General features: G+C 45.8%; 1 protein-coding gene and 1 long non-coding RNA gene across 3 annotated transcripts in view; one reads left to right on the forward strand and one right to left on the reverse strand.

Moving 5' to 3' along the window:
- Positions 1-26,589, forward strand: part of ASIC2 (acid sensing ion channel subunit 2) — a 1,001,679-nt gene that overhangs the window by 234,233 nt on the left and 740,857 nt on the right. The window lies entirely within an intron of this gene.
- LOC119873322 lies at positions 22,966-26,339 on the reverse strand. Its single transcript, XR_005364681.1, has 3 exons — positions 25,814-26,339; positions 25,523-25,617; positions 22,966-23,753 (listed from the first exon to the last, which is right to left on the reverse strand). It is a non-coding gene; the product is annotated as an uncharacterized LOC119873322 (long non-coding RNA).

The following is a 26,589-nucleotide window of genomic DNA, read 5'->3' on the forward strand; positions in this document are numbered from 1 at the left end:
TCAAGTTACACCAATATTATAACATGTATTTGTACTTCGTTCCTTTTTTATAGTTGAAAAACATACTATTTCCTTAAAAAAAAAAAGAAAGAAAAACATCCTATTGTGTAGATATACCACTTTTTCTTTTTCTTAAGATTTTTGTTTATTTATTTGAGAGAGAGAGACAGAGCACAGAGTGGGAGGGAGAAGCAGACTCCCTACTGAGCAGGGAGCCTTATGAGGGGCTTGATCCCAGGACCCCAAGATCATGACCTGAGCCAAAAGCAAATGCTGAACACACTGAGCCACCCAGGTGCCCCAATATACCACATTCTCTTTATCCATTCATCAGCAGGTGAGCACTTTGGCTATCATGAATAATGCTACTATGAACATTCATGCACAGTGTTGTGTAGACATGTGTGTTTATTTCTTTTGGATATGGGTCATATGATAACTCTATGTTTAACTTTTTGAGGAACTGTTAGTGTGAGAGTTTTGATTTCTCTACATCCTCACCAACACTTGTTGTTCCTTGTTTTTTTTGGTTTTTGTTATCTTTATAGCCACAATAGTGGGTATGAAGTGGTATCCGATTGGGGGTCTTGATGTGCATTTCCCTGATGGCCAATGATATTAAAGATCTTTTCATGTGCTTACGATGCTTATCGACAACTTTTATATCTTCTTTGGAGGAATGTCTCTTCAGATCCTTTGTTCATTTTTTAATTGGATTACTTGTCTTTTTATTTTTGAATTGTAGGTTTCTTTATATATTTTAGGTACAAGTCCCTTATGAGATATTTGGTTTGCAAATATTTTTTTCCCATTTTGTGTATTCTTCTCACTTTCTTAATGGTATCTTTTGCAGTATAAAACTTAATTTTGGTGAAGTCCAATTTATTTTTTTCTTTCGCTACTTGTGCTTTTGACGTCATAGCTGAAAAACATTGCCTAATTTAAGGTCATAAAATTTATGTCTATTTTTTTCTAGATTTTTATATTTTCAGCTCTTGTATTTGACTCTTTAATCTATCTTTAAGTGAGTTTTTGTATTTGGTTTGAGGTAGGGGTTCAACTTCATTCTTTTGCATGAGGTTATCTTATGTCTCATGCCATTTGTTTTTAGAAATAAAATTGCTAGCTTTTTTTCTTGAACACAGACACACTCATTTATTTTAGTATTGTCCAAGGTTGCTTTCATGGTGCAATGATGGAGTTGAATAGTTGCCACAGAGGCCATACAGCTAATAAGCCTGAAATGCTCACTGTCTCTTCATTCACACATACACACATACACACACAGACATACAGACACACAATAAATAAATAAAAATGAATTGCTGGTCCTTCCTATAAATAGTTATCAAAAAATAAATGAAATTTAATTACTGTGTGTGTGTGTGCGTGTGTGGCTATCAATAATACTTCAGTAACTCAGAGAAAAAATGTTCCTGGCTCTTGCTAAGAGCAAACAGTTTCAATGACTTGGTGCAGAAGAACCTTCTTGCATGAAAATCACAAGCCAGGAGATATGAGTTCAAGTCTTAGCTTTGCCACTCATGTAAGTCTTCTTGGGAAGAAGCCGTTAGTGTCGCTTTTTTAAAATTCTGCCTTTCAGAAGGTAGAGATCTCTGATACAACTGGAGCATTCACATCCTTCTTTGCACTTTCTTGTCTGCTTTGTCAAGGTGCTCCTTACAGAATTCCCTGAGTGTGAGGGTGCATAGGTGAGCAGAGGGAGGGAAGTCCCATGGCTTCTACCTGTGGCTGCAGAGCTTTGCTTTACTTTTTGTTAAAATGTCTTGTGAATGATGAAAAAAGCCTAGTTCTTGGGATTGGTTGGAAATAGTTTCTGGTCTTATTTGTCCTTGCTGCACAATCTTGACAAGTTAATTTTATTCTCTTTGAGTCTTAAATTCGTCATCTGAGAAATGGGGGAAACAATAAATATCAGGTTATTGTAAAAACTTGAAGAGAGAGCTTAAAAAAAAAACCCTCATTCTATAGGTTCTGGTGCACTGGAGAGGGTCAGGAAAAGGGAGTTATTGAAAATATCATATCCCACTTAAAAGTAAGTAATCCTCATGTGACCTGGCCCAGATATAGCAGTAAAAATATGAATTTTCCATGAAACCTTTTCTGTTGCTATTGAAAATATTTTTCCCTCCTCTGGGCTCATATAACATCTCATTTCTCCATTACAGAATTTTTGCCCTAAGTTTCTGTCTCCCAGATGTCAATTGTCTCTGGATAACCAATGTCTAGAATAGTAGCTGGCCCATATGGCTCTCAATATATGTCTGAATGTCAGCATTTGCATGATATATTCTTGCCACAACTGATATGTCCAAAAGACCACACATCCAAAAAGTACTGGGATCCAAATGAATCATGTTCTTTGGCAACAAGGTTGTGTGCTCTAAGCTATGGAGAGGTTCAGACAAAATTTGGGAAGCACATTTCAGAGACTGGCTCTTCGGTTTTGGAGGATACTTTTATGAACTGCGATCCCCATTCATGGACCACCAGATCCCACTTCCTTACCCAGTCTATTTAAGGCTGCTCCAGGAGATCAAACATCAGCTAGGTACCCACATTTTATGGGACAACTGGCCATCAGAATGTGTTCAAGGAAGCAAACAGAAAGATGAATTGAATTTCAGGAACACGCAAAAGGATCATGGAGTTGTAGGAAATTAATGTAGAAAAGAAACTCAGGAAACCTGGAAATACAAAAATTTAAAATACATAAATACATCTTTGATCCCCCAAATCTCACTCCCAGGAGTTCATCCTAAAGAATAATCCTACAACTACTCAAAATAAACATAAAAGTTATTCATGGAAGCATTGTTTTGTTTTAAACTTTAAAAATGTGTGTAGAATTAGGAACAACTCAAACTTTCATCAATAGAAACCCGCAGGTATAGCCATATGGTAAAACATGATGCAGACATTAAAAAGATTGAATTTAGGAACCTCCACAAACCGATGTTGGGAGTATAAATTGGTACAGATATTAGAGAGAAATGGCATGGCAATTTCACTCTTGGAGATATATATATATATATATATATATATATATACCCACAAGAAGGGTCTTTACAAGTGTACCAAAAGGAATACAGACAGCATCTCTGTTTGTAATGGTCCCAAATTGGAGACAACCTAAAATTTCATCAACATTGGAATGGATCCACTGATTATTATATAACTGCATGTTGGAGTACTATAAAATAAAAATGAACTACAGCTATACAGAACTACATCAATGATTCCTACAAAATGTTGAGCAAGTAAGCCAGACACAAAGGAATAGTGTTTGATTCCTTCTATATGAAGCTCAAAATCAGGCAAAACTAATATATATTTGAAGTCAGGAGAATAATTTTTCTTGCAGAGAAGGAAGGGCTTAGTGATTAGGAGGGAGAAGAGGTACAAGGGAATTACAGAGTAGGCAAGTAGTAGAGAAGGGGGAGGCTGCTAATGGTCCAAGTATCATCCTCAGTGGTAGTTTCATTATCTGTGGACTTCCCTCCATGTTTCTTATATTTCAATAAAAACAAAAGTTAAAAAGAAAGGACATCCGCTGCATATTAGATTGGGGAAAAAAAGAGACTACAGAACAATATGTAATAATGTCTCGTTTAGGTTAGAAAGAAATTAGCTATGAACGGAAAATTCTGGAAATATATGTACCAAGCTGTTAATAGTTATGGCTCCACTTGGCAGGAGAATTTTAATATCTATTACTTTATACAGAAATAAAAGAAAGATGCTTTGATTGTGAAAAATGAGATAGCAGGGTCCTGAATCTGTCAGGTTGCTGGATTGGTCTGCCCAAGGGAAACAGAGCAGGATGAGGCTCACAGTTTACGTAACGGAAAGTGCCTCCTGTGGCTCCTGACCATAGCTGATGTCAATGTGCATGCTCCATCCTGGGGCATCAACATCTTTAATGCATCACCCCAGGCCCCCCAACTTCATTCCTGTTCATCTCCTCAGTTGCTAGGCAATATGTAATTAAATTTTGGAAAGCCTCCTCCACCCTGGATATATTATCCTGGAAATTGGACTTTGCATCTGGCAGTCTTAGAAAGCAAAATTCCACTCCCCTCAGCCCCCCACCCTCTGGCTTGCAATTGACTCACAATTTAATTAAAAAGATTCCAGGGACATCTGGTCTCCTTTTCTAGGAGTGCATTTGCAGTTGGTTTTTCTGGCCTGTTTTTGTTTGCAAGCCATGGATTTATTTACAGAGGCAGAGAGACTCATTTTCCTCTCTTAGGTAGATCTTTGTGGTCTTTATTAATGTTGCTTTATAAGCTATGACTGTTCTTTGGTATTGTAAGCTCTTAATGGTCTGTTTCTCCCTGAGCTCTGTTCAGTCAATGAGTCACCAATGATGCCACCGAGGTGCCTGCCATACTGCTGACACCACATGGAACACAGGGTGCCTATCCATTGCTGTGGAATCCAGAACACAGCCCCTCCCCCTCCTCCAATCCCAACCCTTGTACTCCTTCCCATTGATAGAACGCTTTGTTGGCCCTCTCTTTAACAGTCACAAAATAAATACAGAAAGAACTCTTGGAGATACGCATGGCAGAGGAAGGTGGGAAAATTGAGCCAGGAGCTGGCTGGGCAATCTCTGGCAAACCACTTGCCCTTTCTGGGCTTCTGTTCCACCTGCAAAATAGCTGGTTGGACTTAACTAGCATTTCCCAAAAGTTGCGTAATTTCCGTATTTTCATGATTTGTTCTGTACCTGCATGCCTCCCAAGCTATTATTCATACAATTTTTTTCTTCAGATTGACTCTCTTTTTTCCCCCAGAAATGTGTGTATTTATAACGGGAACTTTAAATCACTACACAAATGGTAAAATATTATCATTCGCCATAAATAGAAGGTAACTGTAAAAATGCATATAATGAAAACAAAAAACAGTGTTGCTAACTTGTAACTAGACGTTGTTTTCTGCCAAGGCTCTGTGCCCAATACTTGTTCTCTCTTTGTTAAAAAAAAAAAATTAGCAAATGTTTAGAGACTTGTAAGAGGCGTATTAATACCACTTTGAGACTTTCTCCTTAGGCAACACCAGAAGGACTGACAAGAAAATAAGCTGCTGATTATAGGATAATTTAAAGGGAACAGCAGCCTAGGTAATCTTGAAAGTCCTTTCTGGTTCTAGCAGTTATGAGGGAACAGACCATAGAGCAGAGAGGAATCGCAGACTCCAGGAGTTGATGCTTAGTCCATTCCTAGGCGTCTGCACACATTTGTCAGGTCACCTGAGCTACCTGATTCCCCAGGCTTCGTTTTCCTGTGCAGTGTTCCCCCATGTCCCAATCAGGGCTCTCTCAGGCACAAGGGATATAAACCCAGTGAAATATCCTCAAGTAAAATACTCTGGGGCTAAAAGCATCATATGGAATTCAAGGGCAGGAGTCTGAGTGGGGGCTCCCATGTGAACCGGAGCCAAGCTGCTCACTTCCCAGCTACCCCTCTCCATCTGGTGTATAACATTCGCCGACTGTGCCATGAACCAGAAACCTAGAAGGGCCACATCGGGCTTCTTTTCTGAGTTATGACACCCTGTGTCATCAGAAGGAAGGCGCACACAGGTGCACAGGGAGGGGATGCTGTTGAGGAGTATCTTTGATCGGTCAGTAATTCTTTCACTTGTTCAGCTGTGGAAGGGAGGCTTGGGTTATTACAGAAGAGCTGGAGTCCCAGGAGAAGATGTGGGGCATAGGATAGGGGCATGCCAGGTACTCGCTATTTTACTAGCTGCCTACTTGGTTGCACCTGTTTCTCAACTACAGGATTGGGATCGAAAAGATGTCTATTTTAGATGCTTTTGTGAAGAAGAGGTGGAATTGTGTATTCTGTATTCTTGAACGTTCACAGTCTTGTGGGACGGGCTGAAATACAGTGTGCAGAAAATGTTAAAGGAGAATGTTACATGGTGTTTGCAAAACAGAGGTTGGGGCAGCTAACTCTCCCCCCCCCCCCCCCCCCCGCCCCAGAGAGGCTCACTTTACCTGACCTCAAAGGATCGGGGCCTCTTGCAAGGCAGAGAACACAGGAACAAGGTAGTGGCAGAGGGAAGGCTGGGGCAATGGTGAAGAGGGGGGACAAGTCTGTAGAGTGGGAGGTAAGTCCTGGCAGGAGAGTCGAAGGGGCGGCTACCTCAGGGCCCAGAGAAGTGGGGAGCAGCTGCTGGAACAGAGTTAAATACCACTGTTCCCCACCTGTCCCTGATTGCTTCGTCATTGCTTGACCGTCACTGAATGAAGGCCCGTGCATCCTAGGGATATCTCATATGCTGTAGCAAGAAATCATCTCCGGCCACAGCAGTGCCCGAGTGGAAGCTCAGAGAACTTGGCTACGGGGAACCGCAGTAGTGGAGGTGCAGCAGTTGTGAGACATTATGACTTGAATTCAACCAATGGGAGGCCTCTCACTTCCCTCTTCGCAGGCAGAGAGGATGGGAAGGGAAGGGGCAGGCTGCTCCAAGTTCTCGAGCTGGTGTCAAGCATGAAGAGAAGTCAACGCGTTTCAAAGCTTTGGTAACAATTCTCCACACTTCTAATGCGAGTGAAATTGGTGGTTATGAGATGCATAAACCTCACTGCACCTGTCTCCTCATGTTCAGAATGGGAATAATAATGCCTGGCCTGATTCTATTAAAGAGCTGCCATGAATTTCAAAATTAAATAATGCATGTGAAACTACCTCAGAAAGCTGCAAGGTACCATGCGAATGTGAAAAAATATTCCATGGCTGTGATATTGTTGCATAAACAATTTTGAATCTGGCATTTTTCATTTAACATTGTCCCCTAGACATTTTCCATGTCACTGGATACTCTTTATTCTGGCTTTTTAATAACTCCCTTCTATCCCACAAAGTAAGTGTACCCCAAATTACTTAACCACTCCCTTATGATTGGACATTAAGATGGTTTTCAATTTTCTGCTCTTAAGACTAATATAAAAATGCCTACCTTCCTACATAGAGGGGTTTCCCCCCTTCTTTTTAATATCTTGGATCGTTTTCTTGGAGTAGAAGAGTTACTGTAGTGAAACAGCAGTGAATGGTGTGTAGACTCTGGATACCTATTGACAGACTGCTTTCCAAAAGGAGTGCGCTAGTTCATATTTCCACTGGCGATGTTTGATTGTGGGCACTAGGTGTTCAGTGACCAAGGCTGTGAACTCTGGAGGATAGGGATCATGCCTGAATTACTACCCCCTGCACCTCCAGTGTCCACCACAGTGTGGGGGTACGTTGTACGTACACAGTCATTTCTGCTGATAGGATGAATGGTCAGCTGGTGTCCACCTCTTCAGGCATGCATCTGTACACAGAGCTCATGGACTACTTAACTCTGAACTTCAGAATGGCAGCAAAAAGTCTACCTGTGAATGAACTCATGCTATGGAAACAAAACTAAGTAAAAAACAAACAAACAAACAAACAACAACAACAAAAAACTCAGCATAGCAAGAAGTCCTAGAAGCAACTATGTGACATGATTCTGGTATTAGCCGCCAATCTCTACTGTTGCAGAATTACTCACCCTTTGGTCTGGCTTTTAAGAGAGAAGCAGGCAGCTTCCATATTATGTAGCATAGAAAAGTCTACCGTTGGAAAGAAGTAATCAGATAAGTAATTGCTCAGCTTAGGCTTTTTATTAATTCCAGTACTTCACTATATCCCATTTCCAGGTAGACTATATGCCCCCAGGATGGAGGGGCCCTAGACTCCTCACATCTGACCATGCAGATGTCACTGACTCTGCCTCCTAGAGAGGGAAGGAAGGAAGGAAGGAAGGAAGGAAGGAAGGAAGGAAGGAAGGAAGGAAGGAAGGAAGGAAGGAAGGGAGGGAGGGAGGGAGGGAGGGAGGGAGGGAGGGAGGGAGGGAGGAAGGAAGGAAGGAAGGAAGGAAGGAAGGAAGGAAGGAAGGAAGGAAAAGCAGAAAGGAAGGCAGTGCTTATCCTGTGTGACTTTATACCCCAGCTCAAGAACTCTGAGCAGCCTGCCCTTCTCTTCACCATCCTCACTTCCTACAGAAAGGAAAGTGAGAGGTATTATATTTACTGAGCAGGAATCATGTCTGGCACCATTCATGCCTTATCTTATTTCATCCTTAGAAAAATCTAGAAAGGAGACACCATAATGTCCATAGTAAAAATTAGGAAACCAGGGCTTAGCCTTCCTCAGAGCCACTCAGCAGTTATATGGCAGAGCCAGGATTCTAATGCCATTACCCCCAAGCTACTGTCCCCCGGTCTCTCTCACGCTGGGTTAGGAACATATATAAGGAAGACCACCCCTCACTCACCCCCGGGTCACATTGCCTCTCTCACTGCCAACTCCAGCTTTGTTTTGATTTACTAAATTCCAGTCATTCAATCATTCCCCTCTTCCTCACTGTGCCTTCGTGAGGCCTTCCCTGGGAGCCTGGGTGGACAGGGATCTCATGCCACACTTAAGATCTGTCGGTTGCTCCCAGTGTGATACTGGGTGAGCCACTTAACCTCCTGACTGAACTTGAATTTCTTATCTTAATAGGTGAGAGTGGTAACGCCTACCTGTCTTCCCTGAGCTATCTTCCTTCTTCCTTCCCCTTTTCCCTCATTACTCTGCTCTTCTCCTCTTTCTTGCAACAAACTCATTGAATGCCTGCAGAGCACTGAATGTCAGGCTAGGTTTTCCTGTGCTGCAGACAGACCTAGGAACTGAAGCCACAGATTCTGGACCTGGAGAACCCCCTCATATCTTTTGACCTTGGATCCACTATCCACTATGATTCCTTCTTGGATTGAAGTGAACTGCATATAACACTGCACTGTTATTTTGACACCTCCTTTGCTTCTTTTGTCATGCCACTTAAAATTATTAGGGGTATTTATGCATGTGGACATGACTGCCCCTGTCTCCCTAGCACTTGGCATGATGGATGACATGTAGCAAGTACTCAATGACTATGAATTACATGAATGAATATGTCTTATCCTCCCAATGACAGCTTCAGTTCCTGGATAGGTCTGCACCATGTCAGTATCAGAGCTGAAAGGGACCTCGATGACCTCCTGAGTTGATCGCTCACATGACTGAGCAGGGGCTCAGAGGTCACACACGCTGAGTTAGTGATAGAACAAGGTCTCCCTACAACCCTAGTATACATCCCATCCTTGTGTCTGGAATGGTGCAGTGGTTGCCTCTACCTCCAACAACCCATCAGTGGACCTGGCTGAAGCCAGCACAAGTGTGTGTTTGGATTCCCAGAGGGAGCCCAAAGGTCCTTTGGGCATAATTCTGCTCTCTTATGATCCATCCCCTGTGAGAGGCACTTGAGGCCCTCACTCTGGCTGGAACCACCTGGGAGGTGAGAGAGAGCAGCAGAGATGGCCATACTGAGCAGCTCTGCCCCTGATGCTCAGGAGGGCTCAGGTTGTCTTTGATTCCTAAAGATAAATCAGCTGTGAAGCTGCTTCCACTAACCCCGGCGTTAATGAGGTCTTTGAAATGAACAAAATTCATATCTGTAGTTGAGAGCACAGAGGGAATTGGTCCCTGGCTGATAGCGCAGAGCCCCTCATTAGCCATTTCTCTGTAAGCAGCAGGCTGGACCCTGCAGGGAGGCCACGTGGAGGGGTATAGAGAGAGGGCTGTGGTACCGCACAGTTTGGCATCACAGGCATTATTCATTTCCCATCTGTGGTCCCCAAGTCTGTAGAGTGAGGCTTGTTCACTCTCCTTTCTAGGCTACTGCACAAATTAACTTATGCAAAGTGTGTGGCCCAGGGTCTTCCTCTGAGCAGGTGGCCTAAGGATGAGGGAGAAATGGTGCTGAGGTGGAGGGTATGGGCTGGCCCACCTGTGTCTACCCACCTGCTTGTGGGCATTCTTCTGAGGATGAGAGCTCAAAATCTGCCTGGCTTTGGTACCCCCTGCAGGTGTTCTGAGCTCTTCTTTTTTTTTCTTTATGATTATGTTAAGAATGTATTTGTATTGTTCAAGTGTAATGTCTGCTTAGTTTGGGCTGCTGTAATAAATTACTGTAGAAACAACAAACACTTATTTCCCTTGGTTTTGGAGCCTGGGAAGTTCAAGGTGCTGGCAGATCTGGTGTCTGGTAAGGGCCAGCTTCCTGATTCGCAGATAGCCATCTTCTCATTGTATCCTCAGGTGCTGGAGAGTGGGGAGAGGAAGCAGGGTCTCACCTGTCTCCTTCTAAGAGCGCTAATCCTGAAAACCACATCTCTACCTTCCATCATATTGGGGATTAAAGACGAGGCTACTGAGGCCAGGAGAGACTGGACCTGGCTGGTCCAGTGACAGAGAGTTTATCTGACATCTCATCCCGGGCCTTTCCCATTGGGACAGAGGGATGAACTCTCCTCCCTCCATGGGCAATGGACATTAGAATGTCATTCTCAAAGATAGCTGCTATTTTAAGGTAAAGTGACGGCTCTGGACAGAATGTGTCCCCCTACCTGAGCTCTCCTTGATACTCACTAGAGCTCAAGCTGTAAGCCTGGGGAGATGGACAGCAGTTTGCCACTGAGGATGCTGACCTTGAACAAGCATTTGCTGGGTATGGGGCGGTGGGGGGTGGGGAGCTCAGTTCCAGGTAATTCCAGGTACTATAATGGAAGGTGAGTCAGAAATCTCAGATCTTTCTAGCTCCACTCCCAATTTACTATAGGATTTTAGAATAGTCACTTTTCCTACTTGAAAGGCAGTTCCTGAATCTGCAGTAGTGGCTCATAGGAGCTCGGTTGGCACAAAGGATAAGCTGTCGTCAGTCTGAATCCCAGTTCCTGTCTGACCTCAGGCCAGTCTCTGAGCCTCTGTCCACCCACCTCCAAAATGAACCCTCTGCACATTGGACAGCTCCTGGGCCTCTGAACTCCAGTGTGTGCCTCTGTAGGGTAAGTGGTTGGACTCCGTGGCAGGTGAGGTCCACATGAGTCTTACCCAAGGCTCCAGTGACCTCTGAGTTCATTTCTCACTTGTTCGCTTTTCCTTCTTCCCTCCCTCCCAGTAGGGGGTGTCGGGGGTCCAGGTAGATTCCCTGAACCAGGGTGGGACAGATGAAAAGAGAAAACACTAGAACAGCATGCTCTCTGTTCTGTGCCTGGGCCTCTACTGCTCTCACCTCTCCGCTTATACCTGGTCTTCTCCTTCTCCAGTTCCCCTGCCCCACCCCTATAAATTCTCTTCTGTGAAATTAAGAGATATTCCTGTGCAACCTGAGCCTTTAATTCTGCTATTAGTGAATTCTGATGCCTAGGGTTGAGACATCCAGTGAAAGATGTACCACATTCAGGATGGCACCAGGAGACTGTAAGGTATACTCCGTGGGAATAGAAAAGTTGCCTAGGGCCCTGGGAAGCCAGAGCTGGTGTGAGGATAGCTGCAGGTGGGGGGTCAGGCTCTCAAATTTCAGAAGCAGCTGAGAGGGGTGATGGAGAACATCAGGGGGCATTCGTCAACCCCCTGAAGCGCTGGAGCTCCCGGCCCCGGAGGTGAGCTTGGTCAAGGCCTTCCAAGAGTGGGCACTGAGAGGCCGCACCCAAGCCTGGTCTGCAAATAGCACATCATAGTCTCTCATACCTCTGGGCCTTTGCTGGTGCTGTGAGCTCTGCTTGGGATGCTGCAGTTCCTGCGTCCAGCTCACCCGTGCATCCTCATCCGGCCTCGAGCACAACCCAGGGAGCTCTCCCTGTCTGGGTCACTTGTCCTGCACCTCCACGTGGAGAAGGCTGCTGTGTCCTCTGAGCCTTTCCTGCCTACTGCCACCACTACCACAGCTACCACCTACATCACTGCTATTAATACTTCCACCACTATCACGCTACTAGTATTACTACTACCATCATTACTATTAATACCACTGAACAACCACCACCAACAACCACCACTGCTACCATTAGTACTGATGCTACTACTCCTGTAACAATTAACATAACAGCTAACATCACACTCTTTCTGTGTGTTATTCTAAATGCTTTGCCCATTACTTTATTTTTTTAAGATTTTATTTATTTATTCATGAGAGACAGAGAGAGAGAGAGGGGCAGAGATACAGGCAGAGGGAGAAGCAGGCTCCATGCAGGGAGCCTGATGTGGGACTCGATCCCGGGACTCCAGGACCATGCCCTGGGCTGAAGGCAGGCACTAAACCATTGAGCCATCCAGGGATCCCTGCCCATTATTTTATTAAATTCTTGCAATGACCTGATGAAACCCGTACTGATACTTGTCCTCAGACCACAAAAGGAGAGACAGAATTTAGTTTACTGGCTCCAAGCTAGCTGGCCAGTCTGATGCCAGAGCCCCTGTTCTTGGCCATTGGTGTACTGTGTCTCCTGTATATGCTTTCATTGTAGTATTATTATGTAATACACACAATTTGCTGTTTACTTCTTTCTTTCTCTCCCCTTCCCCTAGATCATTCTCTCTCTAACTCTCCCTTGCTCCTTTCCTTCCTCCTTACACTGGGAGCTTCTCAGGGACAAGGACCTTAAAATTCTTTGGTCTCTGACTGTCCAGGGCCCTGCACAATGCTGGTGTGTAGCCAGCATCAATGATCATTGAACTGGGTTGTGCCAGATGACTTGACTATAATTTGAACCATGCCTAGGTTCTACCTATCTCATGAGAAGGTGGTAGAGATGGCCTTTCTGGGGCCATGTCTGGAAGATGTGGGGACTCAGACTTCATCCTGATCTTAATCTCCTTCCTTCAGTGAGACTACAAGAAAGGAGGCACATTCTGAAGTGTGTCAGGAAACACATAGCATCTCCCTCCACCCTCTACCGATCATCCTTATCCCCAGTGTCTCCTAGTCCAGTAAGCCAAGAGTGGATACACATGAATTTTACTCCTCACATCCATGGTTTACAACCAACTAACACATCTAGAAGCTTCTCCACCAGAGAACCAGCATCATAACTGTGTCAAGTTCCATCCACTTTTAGAATAACTTCATTTAATCCTCAAAACATCCATCTGAGGCTCATAATATTATTAATCCTGAATTTACATGTAGTTCAGGTTGGCAGATTCACTCATCTGGGATCATGCAGCTATTCAGTGGCAGAGACTGGAATCACCCCTCACCCTGTTGGACCCAAACCCCACAATTTCTGCACCATGATGCAATTACAAGCTGTTGTGCCTTATCATGCATGTAGCATTTTCCTGATAGGAGCTTTAAAGCCCAAAGATGGTAAAGAACTGACCCCAGCTCACATAGCCTGTTAGAAGCAGACCAGGATTCTGGGGTTGACTAGCTCCTGACTCTTTTCTTGCTGCAGCAAGGACCCAATTATGTTCACTTAGGAGGGGGCATCTCACAACATCCCATCCTTCCCTCCTTGTGCCATCCCATCTGCCTTCCCCAGCAACCTAGCTCTTCCAGTTGGTAACCTACAAGAGTGTCTCCTCTGGCCAGACTACTGCCTGCATCTCCACCCCTGCCCCCATCTCAAAGGAAAGCACTGGTAGCCTAGCTGGTTACCTAACCCAGCTGTCCTCCCAGCAGAAACCTGGGTCAGAGGTTCCACCTGCTTCTGTTCAAGTGCAGCAACCAGAGGGAAGTGAAGATACTGCAGCCCCACTGAGCCACAGAGACAGCACAGATCTTTCTGAATGTTAATAACCACAAGCCAGCACACACAACGCAGAGGGAAAGATGACCCCATCAGGAAAACTCATCCTAGGCAGATGACAAATGGGAACTGGCCACTTGTGTGACAGAGGTCCCAGATCTCAGCCCCAGCTGACTCAGCTGTGCACACACATCATTAGGACGATCCATAGGGGATGCCAACCCAAGTGTCTGTGACTTGGCACATCTGGACAGTATGTGAAGCAACTCTGCTCACTCTGAAGCTTCTGCTCCTGTAGAGAAAACATTTCTCCTGTCCCTAAACCCCATGCGCTGATGGAGTCCTGCGGCATGATTCTCAGACCCCTGTTGTGGCACACATTGCCACAACAGAGGCATGCAAATAGGCACGTGACCCAGGAATGAGCATGAACTACACCTGTATGCATGTGCCAAGCATATATATGCTCACCACTGAACCACATTGCTGTACAGGGTGCTTCTATGTGTGCACACAAGCATATGCACATGTATGGATGTACGCAGAACATGCACACACACCAACAAAAGCCACATCAAACACCTTACAGTACTGCACGCATAACTTCCCCCCAACACACACACACTCTGTCTGCACAACACGTATTCATAAATAGGTACTCCACCCTCTAAACAGATATGCCCACATGTCTTCAGTGCAGAAGCACACAGAATCTCACTCTTTTGCTTCCAAAACTCAGCAAGAGTTGGTGCCAGGCCATTAACCACCAAAGAAACATGCCTCCTCCCTACCTCATTTCCTAAATGATAAACACATACTGGGATGGACAATCCAAACACTAGGAGATGTATTGCACCAGAGTTGACCTCTACTGAGTTCATTTTCTCCTGGTCAGAATGGCTGTCAAATCAGGGGTCTTAGACTTTTAACCTGTTGAGCAAATACCTCAGCTCTTTTGGAGATAAATTCGTGGCATCGAAATGGAAGATTTACAAAAGTGATTTAGAGGTAAGGAAACAGATCTACGGAATTTGTGAGATTGAGTTCGAGCTTCTACCTAGTGGGAAAGCCAGGATCAGAATTCTGGTCTCTTGGCTCTCAATCCGATGTTCTTCCTATGTGACTACCTGTTTATCAAATTCATCAAACCTTTAGTGAACATACCAGACTCAGTCCTAGCCCCTCAGGATACAAATGTGGGTAAGGTTTCTTCGGGGAGAATTTGGACAGAATTTTTCTCTTCTTTTGATGATCCTTCCTGCTGTTGTTAAGTCCATTCAGACCTTCTGCTCACCTCAGAAGAAACTCTAGAAGGCACTGCTATCAGACTTCGCCTGACTCCTACAGGATCCTGAGAACCATTAGAACTTGTCCCTTAGAGATTGTTCCTTAGGGATTGTCCAGGCTACATTCCCATTTTGCAGATGAGGATAGAGATTCCTTAAACACAATTTCATTGTGAGCCCCCATGGCCCTTTTGTCTCTAGATCACAGAGAAATGAAGAAATGCATGGTGTCTGGCACATGATTGGTGCCTACTCCACATTGGATCCTTGTCCCAGAAGAATGAGTCATCTCCCCCAAGGGCTTCCGTCCCGTGGCCTGCACCCTCTCCTATAAGGAATCTCCATAGAGAGGTCCTCCACTGCATTCCATCCTCACCTTGCCTCTCCTGGGGGTGTGCCCACCTTGCAAGGTGTCGATCGAAGTCCTAATCCTGTTCTGGGATGTTATCAAATCCCTCTTCCATTGTTACCTGGTAATAGGTGTCAACTGCCTATGTGTATGGGAGAAGTATTTTAAGCTGAGGGGCACAGAACCTTCTTAAAATTGCGTACAACTCATTTATTTGGGTGAGGATGTACATTTGTGAAAGGAAAGTCTCATGGCTTTTATTAAATTACAAAACCATCTGTGAGGGGGATAAAAAGCTTAGAATTTAATCCCTCTATCAAGGGTGGCGGTAGGATGGGAAGCTGTCTGGCAATGTTTGTGTTGGTATCATATTTTAGAGTAAAAGGGGCCCCACTGCATGGCATCGTATAATGGCAGGCTATTCATTGGACCGCCTTGCTCCTGGGCCTTCCCCCAAGTTCTCAGAACCTCACCTCAGCCAATGGTAAAGACACCTGACTTAGTTGTGAGCCCCTTGGATACCCACTGAAGAACTATGTGAATTTGGGGAAATATTGGTCTCTGCTTTGGAAAAACAAAGATCTTATCAGAAGGCAGTGAAGTATAGAGGAAGGAACCTGGCTTTGCCATGAGAAAGCCCCGAGTTGAAATGCTGACTCCCCAGTCATCCTGGGCAAGTCACTTAACCTTTCTGTATTTCAGTTCCTAGGCTATAAAATCAAAATTACTAAGTATCAGACTTATATTTGGATTGAGGTAACACATGTAAAACCCAGCACGTTGCTTTCACATAGTTGGTGCTCAGACACCTGCTTTTTCCTGCCCTTCCTCCCCCCAGGAGAGGACCTGGATTTGGTCAATAGCTACCAATCCCTAGCAGGAAGGGAACATAGATTATCCTGAGGCCTTTGGAGAAGCTTAAACTAATAGTATGCTTGTCCCCTCCTGACCCTATAGATAGCCTCCTTCCCTCCCCATTCCAGCCTACAAATGACCACAATCCTCAGGGGTCAATGATGATGACACAAGGGAAACTTCCTGTGCCTCTGATTTCTGTGGCTTCATTGTATATAGAAGATTCTAGAAGGAGTGAACTGCTTTGGCAAAAGTCCTCATTGCTCTCTTGGAAGGAAGATGAGCTTTCTCTGTTTTCCTTATTAAAGAAGAACCCCAGGTGATGATGGGTAGAAGCTAGGCTTTCCTCTTTGTTCTCACAGCCTGCTGGCTGCTGAGCATTCTTCCTCTGTCTGATACTCAGAAGAGAAGCTGGGAGGGTTTGGTCCCAGTGACGCAGAGCAAGCCTGAGTCACCAGAGTGCAGGCTGGGGGCACAGGAGCTACACATCTGTCACGTACTCGACATGCATCCCAGAACCTAGTCCACTGTTTGCTGGGATGGTCTCTCTCATCTGACCCCTAGAGGTGGATGCTCCAGCTTTGGTCATGGAAATAGCAACAGGACTTCTCACTTAGGTCGTTGTCTTTATTTTCCCATAACGACTCTGTGAACCAAGCTGATCAGGGATTATCCCATTTGGGAGAGAGGCAAAATGAGGTTTCTACAAGAACATCCCACTGGATCAGTGGTTCCCAACTGCAGATGACTGCCTCCCTCACCCCCGGCCCAGGGGACATATGGCAATGCCTGTCCACATTTTTGGTTGTCATAACTGGAGATGCTACTGGCATCTAATGAGAAGAGACGAGGGATGAGGCTAAACATCCTACAAGGCTTCAGGTAGCCCCCACAAGAAGGAAGCATCCAGTACAAAATGTCAGTAGTGCTGAAGTCGAGAACCCTGATTTAGATCTTTAAACACATTCTCAGCTTCCATCTTCTAGAATAAGCAGGAACAAAGATTAGTTTAAAAAAAAAAAAAGACCTTTCTTTTTTTGTTGCCGTTTTTGTTCTGGAAAACTGGGCAGTGAATTGGAAAAGAGAGCTTCCTCATCTCTCACCCTGGATGCCCCCGCCCCCTGTCTCTGCCAGTCCAGTCAGTAAAGCGGACTCCCCCTACCCCAGTCTTCTCCTTATAGTGTCACCCCTGCATCCTAGTCTCTGACACATCAGCCTGCCCTTGTGGGTGGTGACAGTAGAGTGCAGGAGGGAGTTCTCATCCTTCATTGAGGGTCCTCCCCTTTGTCATCCTTCACTGAGGGTCCTCCTCTTTGGGGATGCCTGCTTGCAAGAAAGCCTTCTCCAGGAGAACTGAGTAGGACAGTGATTGCTCATCCCTCCCCATGGGAGCCGGCTCCTCCCAACACCCTCAAGTTTTCCAACTGAAAGAGAACTTCGAAATCTTTTTGTTGCCTGCACCCTTTTTTGAGATCTCTACCTTTTAGACACGGGGAAAACAAGGCCCAGGCTCACTCAGAGGCAACAAAGCTAGAGCTGTGTCTCTTAAGTTGCCCACCAGCGATGTCTGTGCGGCATCCTCTGCCCACGGTTCTCTAGACCGCTGGTGCCGTCGAGCACTGGACGTGGTTTCCCCAACCCTGTCTGTAGGTTAATGGGCTGGAACAGCCAGGTCCAAGCCATTTTGCTGGGATTGGATTTCTGGGCTCAGGTAATGGCATCAAGATGCTGCACGCCCCCAAGTTCCAGGAAATAATGTGGTCGAATGACCTGAATAGGAAAATCAGACCGGCCTGGCAAAGGCAGCTCTGGATGCCCGGGGCTCGATGCAGAGCACCTGCAACTTTTGATAACTTCCATCCTGTCAAAAGAACTAGCAATGATTTTACCCACAGAAAATATGAACTTTATTATATGTGTATTCTCCGATCACGACCCAAAGGAAACATGCCCACAAACAACGCCTCCCCTCCCAAGACAAAACCCAACAACAGGCTGTCAAACTAAGTAGATCAGCTGATCTCAAGTTCTTTCTTTAATATCTATTTGCTATTGTTCACTCCCTTTGTCACCGGCTGGTACTTGCTAGTAGACAAGTGGTAATTGCTGCCAGAGGCTTAAGGAAATTTATGCAAGAAGAGCTAAACACAGAGAGAAATGGTATCCTGGAGCTGTCTTTCTGCGTGTGAGGGATGTGAGCACACACGGGGACAGAGCGGAAAGGTACGTTCATCCAGGTCATAGCACTTCAGCATTTATTTCACTTTCTTATTTTATTTTGGGCTGATGCACAGAAATCCTCATGGACGTACTGTTTAATGAGATGAGGTGACTGTCATACAGGCACGTCTGCCTTCATACATTGCTCCTGTGCTCCCAACCTCAAAACTGACTCCAGAACCCTCGTGCACCAGAATCCCTGCTTATTTGGAGCATCTGAAAGGAACAGTAATGAAGGGATGATAGGCACAATTAGACTATCAGCTGCAATAAGTGAAGGGCCAAGTTTTTCAGGATGTGTTTCTTACAAAAAAAAACAACTTTTAACATACCTGAATTCAAAATATACATTGTGTTCCTACTGCCTCTGCCTTCGCAGTGTCTGTAGTAGCACCCATTGATTTATTTGTCTCTGGTCTTGCCTTAATCTGATCTGTGCTGCAGCAGAAGTGGCCCTCCTCAGATGCAAATCACATCAGCTCCTCCTTTGAATAAAGTCCTTTTTGGCTCCCTATTGCCTTTGAGATAGAATCCAAACTCTTCTGCAGGGCATGAAAAGCTTTTCCTTGCCTGAGTCCTGCTTTCTCCTGACTTAGAGATTGCTATCTCCCTGTTCCCAGTCTCTGATGCAGCCTTGCAGGATATCTGACATTCCCATTCTTCTCTTGATTGACTCCGAATCAACCTTCCATACTCAGCTGAGATGGCCTCCCTGAGAAAGCCACGGGTGGGTGCCATGACTCCCAGCCGTCCCTGAGTCTGGGCAGAAAATAGTATGGTTTTTAAGACAATAGACTTAGGTGTCAGACAGACCTGGGCTTGGATCCTGGCTTAATCCCTTATTGACCATGCGACCTTCAGCAAGTTGCATGGCATCTCTGATTCCTTGGCTTCCTCAACTACACAAAATGAGAATGATAGTGACCTGTTCCTCCTAGGGCCCTTGGAAGGGAAGCAGTAGATCACTAGCTCCCAGGAAGTGCCCACTTAGGTGGGCAGTAGGTCACTCACAGCTGTTCTCCCTCTGCTTCTCAATCCTGGTTCTTACCATGGAGCTTCCAGAGGGTGAGGACTGAGCATAGGATCTGGCCCAGAGTTACCCTGACCGTAGGTTTGTGAATGAGTACCCTGAAGAATGATCACATGGATTCACTAGCATAGAAGAGTGAGGGTCCAGGTTCTACTTCTGACTTTAGCATACATGAATTATGAAAATTAGGTCAATTTTCAGAAACACAAATGCAGAAATAGTCCAAGAATCAACCAGTAGGCAGAATCAGCTTTGTCTGTGCTGTGTGACTTCAGCAAATGCATTAGCACCTCCCAAAGACTCAGCTTCCTTAGCTGCAGAATCCGAACACTGCCTACCTGTCATGAGGATGAGCGAATAATACATCGTGTGCTTAGCAAATATGACTCCCTCTCCCTTTCTGTGTTTTCCTGTTTTGCTTGACTGAGCCCCCAGGCAGAACACAGAGCCCAGTAACATCATGGGCCTTGGACCCTGGACTAGAGCCTGCCCCCTCTGCCAGGAGCCTCTTCACCCCCTCACCTGCACACCCAGTGGCTGCCTGGAGCACCTCGGGGAGCAGGCAATTGGGGATTACTGTGTGCCTGAAATGCTGACGCTGTTATTTTTGTTCTTTTATAAAAGTGGAAGGCATTCGGCTCTGCAGAATGTTGTATAAATATCCAGATAAAAAGATTAGCGAGAGATCCCTGAGAACATTGGAACTTCTAAAGCATGCCTGCTCTGAAGCAGGGGAGAGGACAGGATCTCAGCGCCTGCCCCTGGTGCTGACAAGTTATGACAGCCCTCACGTACATGGGAAACAGAGGGTGACATTCTTAGGCCCCCCAGGTGGTGGCTGATTGCGAGGACGCAGAGGAACAAGAGGTGCGGTACCTAAGGGGCTGACTGTGTCAGAAAAAAGATGGGGAGACACTCCCCTCCCCAGGTTACCAGGGATTGTTTGCCCCCTGTTGGGCTTTACAGAGGAGAGAATGTAGACCTCGCTGCTTCTGGGGGCTTCTTTTGCTTCTAGCAGTAACCCATTCCTGTCCTCTTTGGAGAGGGCTTGGACACCCAGTTAGCTCTTCTGCTCCCCAGGCTAATGCATTTTTTGGCAAAGGCAGCAGTGACTCCACTTTGCAACTGCACCTCTGCCGCTGTTGCCAAGCCTTTCCTTGGAAAGGCAGAGTGTGTCCTGGAGGGATCTCGGGCTCTGCAGGCCGCTGGCCGTGGGGCCCCAGGCGAGCATCTGTACCTCCTAGAGTTCAGTCCGCTCTTCTATCAAATGGGGACAATGTGTGTGTCTCATAAGGCGTCCAGAGTGAGCTGTTCTCCTACGTAGCCTCAGATCCGTGCATCTGCATCTCCCTCTGCCTGGAAGGCTTCCCGCACTTGCCACCCCCTCGACTCCCCTTTGCCCTGTGAATGCTTACTCCTTCCTTCCTTCTCAAAGCTTTCCCAGACTGCCCTCCACTGGACTCCCATCTCTGTGCTTCTCTCTACACTATAGACACCGCAGGGCTTTGTCCTTGCCCATCGGCTCATCCGCCTCACCCTCGAGGCCATCCTCGAGAGCAGGGACAAGCCCATTCTCCTCTCTGGCCCCAGCACATAAAGACTCTTCAGAAATGCTGGTTGATAGGGAGAACGGGCTGTGTCTGGTTTACCATGGCTAAGCTGAGGGCACCATGGGCCCCTGGAAGCTGTCTCGTGTAGAGGGAAAGGGCCAATGTACCCGGGGAGCAAGATCAGTCTCATTTCTGAGCTTTATGCGTGCCCACCCATGGGCAGGAAGGGGCCGGAGACCAGGAGCTGCGGATTGCAGGAAGAGCTAAAGATGGAGTGTCAGCCTAGAGGCTGGGGAAGTATCGATTATGTGGGCTGTTCGCTATTGACCTGGGAGTTACTCTGGCTGGTTGATAACCTCACTGTAGACAGCTGGCCACAGAGCTGGCCGGACAGGTAAAGCAGAGCCATTCCCTGCCCGCTAGATGAGAAAACGGAGACCCCAGGAACAGGTGGCTCTTTTCCAGAACCCGTGGCAGTGATAGAACCTAAAGCTAACAGAACATTGCTCCTTTGAGGTTTGTCTTTCTTTCCCACCAGGGGCCTCTCAGAGGTCTCTGCTCCTGGGGAGGATGTGGGGAGGTCCTCAGAGCTGCTTCCAAATCCTCTAGGTACCTGGATTTAGGTGTGCCTGGCTGGGGATGGGGGCTCTTCCACACAGCCCTGGAAAGGCCTGGGGGAAACCAGAACTCTCTGAGCCCGTGGGCAGCCAGAACAAAGTTGTCAGGACTGGGATCTATGGGGGGAAGGGGGGGTAGCTATGAGAAACTACTTTCCTGGTCATCTGGGTTCGGCCTTGGAGGGTCAGGTCCCTGGAGAGAAACTGAGGCTCCTGAAAGTGATCACCAGGAATCCCAGCTGCTCACAGGTGTAGGCTGTAAAAGAAATAGACAGTGTTGTTGTGTGTGGGTGGGTGCGCATGTGTGTTTAACAGCAAACATCCCACTTTGAAAGGAGTCAGATTGGAATTGTCAGTTCAGCTCACTGAAAAATACTCATTATGGAGAGGTGACATCACGTCTTCCATGTACCTGCTGAATCCAGAACTGGCTCACCCGCTGTCACCAGCCCCACTCTCTGCACATGAGATTGAACAGAACAAGGTGATGGCCAAGGGCTTGGCCATCAGAGCTATCCGTGAGGCCACTGCAACAGGAGACGCACCCCCAGGTAGGGGAGAGGGCTCATCCAGTCAGCCTTCGGCAGAATCGAGCAGTGAAGCAAGTGGACGTAGGCCATTGGTAGAGAGCCGAGTGAGCACTGTAGCCAGTGCTTCAGCCTGACTGTTTGGCCGAGGCTTACCATCAGTGCCTGCTGAGTCCACTCCCACGGATCCCATCTGGGAGGGAGCTGACTCCCAGAACCCTGTACCATGTCCTCCCTAGGAGAAGGGCCAAAAGCCAGAGCTTGTCTAAAAACCCTGTGCTCACTGGGCTCTGACATGAGGGCCTTGTATGCTTTTTCAACATTTCACTCAGGACATTTTGCTTATGCCCAGTGTCCCCAGTTGTCACCCATGGCTCTTGGAAATCTAGACATTTTGTCTGTCACTTGGAGAACAGCAGGGAGATCTTTGCATGCATTCTCCAGAGCCCCCTCAATTCCAAAGTCATGAAAGAAGAAAAAGTCCGTTTTAGCTAAATAGTTAGATATTGACAGGAACATTGGCAAGGTTGGAGGCAGCAGGGGCTCTGAAATCACAGGGCCTCAACCTCACAGCCTTTTATTCAGCTATGGAGAACAGTTCATCAGCATTTATCACTCCTTGTCATGACATTTGATAAGATACTTTTATTTTATATACTGGATAAATAAGGTCATTTTAATCGTGTGCATAAATCTCATGAGAAAATTAAGGGTGGGGAAGAAGAGTTTAGACATGTCAGGGAGCCAGCTCCTGTGTAGCAGACATTTAAAGAATTTTTTTTAAAGATTTTATTTATTTATTCATGAGAGACACACACAGAGAGAGGCAGAGACATAGGCAGAGGGAGGAGCAGGCTCCATGCAGGGAGCCCGATGTAGGACTCGATCCCGGAACCACGGGATCACACCCTGAGCCAGAGGCAGACCCTCAACCACTGAGCTACCCAGGCATCCCAAAAGGCCACCTGTAGCAGACATTTAAAATATGATCATTCCATTATCCCAGCAGGCCTGTGGGAGTACATTACCCCCATTTCTCAGCTCAGAAAACTGAGATTTAGAGGTGAGGTGCACAGTCCAAGGTTATACCACTCTTCAGTGGCAGAGCCACTGTCTAACTCCTAAATTATGCCTTTCCCGCTGCACCATATTAGCTCATTCATTCAGGGCGCCTCTTTGTCCCATCCACTGTATATCTCAGGGTTCACTGCTCCATTTATATGTGCATCCTTCACTCAACAATATAAAAGCATCCTGGTGATGTCGGTTGTATACCAAAATGATGGAGAGTGAATCTGTTTTCCCTTTGGCATACACAATAAATTTGGAGATAAGTTTCCATGAAAGAAAAAAAGTCTCAGCACAAGCTAAGATGAAACCTGAATATCAATTAATATAACTGGGTATCAATCAACTAATAGAATTAGGTATCAACAGGATGGTCCTTGACGTTTATAGAACTTTACCAAATTTTGGAGAATTTTGTAATTTTGGATTTTTTTTTCTAAAACCTCAGATATCCTAAAACTTATCATTTTATCTTCTGAGCTTGGCTTCCCCCCATGATGTGTTCATATGTTAAAGTGGCTAAAGGTTTGGACTTTGGAGCCAAGCTGTAAGGGTATGATGATATTGGGCTTCCCTGAATGCTTGCCGCATGACTTTAGCCAGGTTGACATCGACATTCTTCAGTTTTCTCCTCTGTAAAACAGGGATATGAAAAAAAATGAGAATTCTGAGATTGCTAGAAAAAATAATTTGTATCATTCAATTATGAAAATATCTTGCACTTAATAAAAGGTGGTAGCGGTTACAATCTAATATTTGATAATCACAAATAGAGTTAAAAACAGGATCACACTTTATATTTGGCAACTGGATAGTCCCTTAAACTAGGTGGGGGAATTTGTTTCTTCCTTTGCTGGCATAGGGAAATGAGGGTCACTGCCATCTCTGTGAAGGTTTGGGGGCTGATGACTCTCCATCTCCTGGTGACCACCATCTCTCTCTCTATGTGCCCATCTGCCATCACCATTATGATGGAAGTACCTTCAGTGTTGGGACAGGGAATCTGGGAGGAATAGTTCTTGCTTACTCGGATGCTTATAATGGCAAGTCTTGTGGGAAAGCCCATAATTGGTCTGCCCTCATTGCTGTGGTCTCTGTGGGCCCTCATGCATCAGGAAGGTTATGACTACCTCCCAGCCAATCTGAGAGAATCTCAGATTCACAAGGAACCCTTAGGTTTGGCTTCATCTGGTAGTATTTAAGTCCAAGGGCTGCAGGAATCCTGCAGGATATTTTAGTTCAAACTTCATTTATATATATCAGACATATATTTAATCAGCAAAGTCATTTAGAACAATGCACAACTTAAAATGCCATATACCAAATTTTAACCATAAATACATTAATTTGTATTTACCAGATCACTTTTGTGTGGTTCTGGGACCCCTTCTCCCCAGTAGGGTTATACATCTATATCAGAACTTCTTGAAAATGAGTCATTGCTTGTGAAGGTTGCATCACCTGCACTAATTTATTTAATTTCAATTTTAAGTTTTTTAAAGATTTTATTTACTTATTCATAAGAGACAGAGAGAGAGGGGCAGAGACCTAGGCAGAGGGAGAAGCAGGCTCCCTGTGGGGAGCCCAATGTGGGATTTGAGCCCAAGACCCCGGGATCATGCCCTGAGACGAAGGCAGACGCTCAACCACTGAGCCTCCCAGGTGTCCCTCTGCACTGATTTTTTTAAAAAGATAACTTCACGCCTGAGCTTCTACATCTGTGGGAATTATAGTTTCACAGCATAGAAACACAGTCTTGTGTTCAGTCAGGAGTCAGGCAGAGAGAAGGTGCTTGACTCCCAGCATGGCCCAGTGGTTGGTTGTGTAATTATAACCGAATGTATAACTCATCAGAGTCATGATAATGTCACACATCAAAGTAGAATTGGCACTTATTGTCTGCTTTGCCTCTTCTTGTGTGACTGCTGAATGTATGGTAAGAGGCACAACCCACTGTTACAAACTATAAGAGATTCAACTTTCTAGCTCAATTTTACAGCTACTCCCTTTTCAAGTTTCTGCATCAGTTTAATTAAAGAATTATCCCGAGATTGCCAGATGAGCTATTAGAGACCGGTATCATTTGCTGCTACTTCTCTGCGTGAATCAGGGTTTTCTCAGTGCTCCGCAAGCCAAAGAAAAGAGAGGAATAAATTATGTTTTTGGTCTTTTGGTAGCCTCGGTTTCAGAGATTTTATTAATGTTTATCCAAACAATCTCACAGTTCTCAGTGATTCTTTTCATTATAAGTTAAAGAATAATTGTTTGACATTGGGACTTATGATATAAATGTATATTATTAAAATGCCACATTAATCTGTTTTATGGATTGGGGTCTCAAGTGAGGGTTCATTCGAGAAAGGGATTTTTTTTAAGTCTTGAAAGCCAGTTCTAACACCTACCTTAAAAAGGTAGGTGAGGCCATTCACTAGTGTCCCCTCTGTCACTGTATCCATATACATGACCACCTGTCAGGTGCCAGGCACTGTTCTCGGTTCTTGGGACACAGCAGAAAACAAGGCAGATAAGGTCCTTGCTGTAATAGGGTTTATAGTCTACTAGAAATGAGATAATCATCAAGCCAACAGATCAACAGGACCATTTCACATGGTAAACACTGTGAAGAGAATAGAGCAGGGTGAGGGTGCGTGCAGGCAGAGGCACGAGGCCCCCTTTGTTATCGCGTGGCGTACCTTTTGGGTTCCCGAGTGCTTTGCTGGACCGCTCACCACTACCTGCTCCAGACGTCTTCCTCTCCTCACACTGTGCTCTGTCTCCCTGGAATCCCTCTTGTCTCTTCCGGTTCTCCCCGCTGGCCTCTCTGGGCAGGTCTGACTTAATCTTTCACAGGACAACCTGTCCTATGGCAGTGAGCAGGGCTGGTGCTCCTGGGCCTTCTGCCTCCCATTCCTCACACCCCCAGAGCTCCCCTGTCTCACTTCCCAGTCCTCCAGGAGCCAGCCACTGCTGCGATCCCTCAGCCTCCCTCCTCAAGTGCAGTGTCCAGGCCTGAAGTCACTCTATGTACGATCCATCGGGGCAGAGCAAGATAATCTCATTCTTCATCCCCTCTTCCTGCCCCCAAGTTCACACATTCACACCCACATTCCCGCCTGGTTTCCCAATGCTGTAGCATCCCCTCTGGCTTCTAGTCAGAGGCCCCAGAGTGGCCTCAGGTGTGGGTGCTGACACATCTCTCCAGCTCCTAGACATCTTAGAGTTTTGTGCTTAAGCCTTAGTGTGGGACGTTGCGGGATGGTCTCAATTACATCCTGTGATGATGATCAAAACACCAGGAATGGCCATTCAGGAAGCCCGATGGCTCCCTCTCCCTTGGGTTTATGCCAGGAAATGTGGCCCTTGGAGCATGTCCATGTTCCTCACACTGTGCGGACCCTCCCTGGGGGACAGCATGTTCCCATTGGCTGCCTTTCAGTCTGTGAAGTGACATTATCTTTGATTGGTTTCA

The sequence above is a fragment of the Canis lupus genome, chromosome 9, assembly GCF_011100685.1.
Source record: "Canis lupus familiaris isolate Mischka breed German Shepherd chromosome 9, alternate assembly UU_Cfam_GSD_1.0, whole genome shotgun sequence".
Taxonomy (NCBI): domain Eukaryota; kingdom Metazoa; phylum Chordata; class Mammalia; order Carnivora; family Canidae; genus Canis; species Canis lupus.